General features: G+C 44.0%; 1 protein-coding gene across 2 annotated transcripts in view; it reads right to left on the reverse strand.

The window, feature by feature from the left end:
• Corin (corin, serine peptidase) overlaps nucleotides 1-2,282 on the reverse strand; it is a 186,708-nt gene that overhangs the window by 92,585 nt on the left and 91,841 nt on the right. The window lies entirely within an intron of this gene.

A 2,282-nucleotide genomic window follows, 5' to 3' on the forward strand; every position in this document is an offset into this window, starting at 1 on the left:
CATGTGAAAAAATACATTTTGGCAATTGGAGGCCTGGACCAATATCTGCTTCCTTCAGAGTGTGACAGATTGGGGAAGGGTTGCCAAGGAACACCATTCAAGCCTCCTCTAGGGAGTTTCGGAGAGAAGTCTGAACTCGGGGTCTATTTGGCAGGAGGTATCCCAGAAGAGAAAGGGAAGTAGAAGACTTCTCAACCTTAAACATTCAGGGAGCCATTCAAATTGACATTTGGCATATGCGATTGAACTAAATGTAGCACTTTATTTCCCCTAATGTTTATGTTGCTCCTTAGTGGTAAACTGGTTGTCTAGAAGGCGCATCCGCCAGTGGAGAGACTAAAGAGTTGTGGGACAAGATGTGAGAGCACCGGGCTCATTGCTTCCCATCAGCTTCCTGCCAACACCCGCTCCATTTGTACAAGGCCAGAGCAGTCAGCATTCAACGCAAGCCACCTGAGATTTTCCAACATTTGGTTTCACACCGGACCTTTTGTTTTCAGGGAAGGGGTTTGGAAGAATACATGGATAAAAGGAGCCAGGTGAGGGAGGGACAGATGGAGCTATGAGAGTTTTATGCATGCAGTGTCTTCCGCTCAGTAGGCTTTCATTCAGCTAACAAGACAGGCCTAACCATGAAGCCTTTTGATGACTTTGCCCTCTTTAAAGACACAGCCAGCGCGCCATTAGGTCAGTCTCATCACAGGGTCACTATCTTTTCCTATACTTTTTTCTTTTCATGGGAAAATTATAACCTCTTATTTAAAAGCTCCCAATTCAGTAGTCCACTAAAGTACACAGAATATGTGTGCATATGTAAAATTTATAAGGAGTGAGTACAGCTTTTTATTTCCGTATAGGTTCCCTTGTAAGGCAATTATAATAAACATAGTTTCAGGGAAAGGTTCATTTATTTCATTGGTCCTTTGTTTCTATCTACTTTTTAAAGAAAGGTTTCAATTATCACGCAATAATATTGATGTTTTGCAAAGCACTTAAAAAGCCATCCTAACTGAAACCACTCACACAGAGTTAGAAGTGAAACGTTAACCACCAGAATGACATATTATACAAAATCCTCATAGCAGAAATATTACAAAAATCAGAACGAAAGAGTGGTATTAAAAATAAATTAACAACATCAAAAAGATGGCTACTCCTTGACAGGAGATGCTTTGTTTAGTTTAGCTAAAGGAAAAATCACTTTTTGTGTGGAAACTCAGAATTCTCCGAATCCCAGAGCTTTGTCATTTACTTTCCATTGTCATTGTCCTTTGGGCTTTTCACTGGATCTCATGGACAGCTCAAGCGTCAACAACCGGTACACACTCTACCTCACCAGTTGGTTAGGGACTGTTTTCTCTCATCCACAGCCTTGACCGGGTCACCAACCCCACAGTGGTCCCGTTATTGCTCTCCTTATCAAGAGCAGACTCCGGGCCGCAGCTTCAAAGGCCGCCTCCCGCCTTCCCAGAGTTATTCCTGACCACTCCATGCTCCCCCAGCCAAGACGCCCTTCATCCATCCCTTTGATTCCCTGCCCATCTCACAGCCATCCTATTTCCGAAACTCCCAGCATGGCTTAGACCACTAGCAACAGCCTTCTCCCCTGGAGTGGGTTCCTCTGAACTTGTTAGGCTCAGGACCCATCTGCGTTTGTCTGCACATGTGAGCTGGACAAGAGACTGTAAGACAGGAAGAGACCTACACAGCCAATTTGTGTGCTTTACCTTTTGATTCATCTCCTAGACCTATAGACAGGAACAAATACTTGCCTCACATCTAAAGACACAAGACTCAGTTACTAGATCTCACAAAAACCTGCATGTGATCATGCACACACAGAATCCCAGGACTTAGGAGAGGGAAGCAGGGAGAACAGAAGCTCAAAGTCATCCTTAGCAAATATCAGGTTCAAGGACACACTGGGACTGCTTGAAAGCCTGTCCCTCCCCCACAAAAAAAAAGAAAGAAAGTAAAAGAAAAAATAGGGATTGTGGGAAAGTAGCTTAGCTTGCCTTGAAAACACAAGGACCTACATTGAATCCCCAGAACCCACAGTAAGTAAGCCATGCATAGTGGCACAAACTTGTGGGCCTATTGGGAAGAAGAAACAGGTGGATCTCTGAGCCTAACTGGGATCCATTAGCTGAGCCTACCTGAAGAGTTCCTGGCTAGTTTGAAACTGTTTCAAAATGAACATCGCTTGAGGTTGTCTGCCCTCTACATGCAACCACACACATGTATGTACATATGCACACACATGAGAGAGAGGGAAGAGAGAG

The sequence above is a fragment of the Microtus ochrogaster genome, linkage group LG1 (genome assembly GCF_000317375.1).
Source record: "Microtus ochrogaster isolate Prairie Vole_2 linkage group LG1, MicOch1.0, whole genome shotgun sequence".
Classification (NCBI taxonomy): Eukaryota; Metazoa; Chordata; class Mammalia; order Rodentia; family Cricetidae; genus Microtus; species Microtus ochrogaster.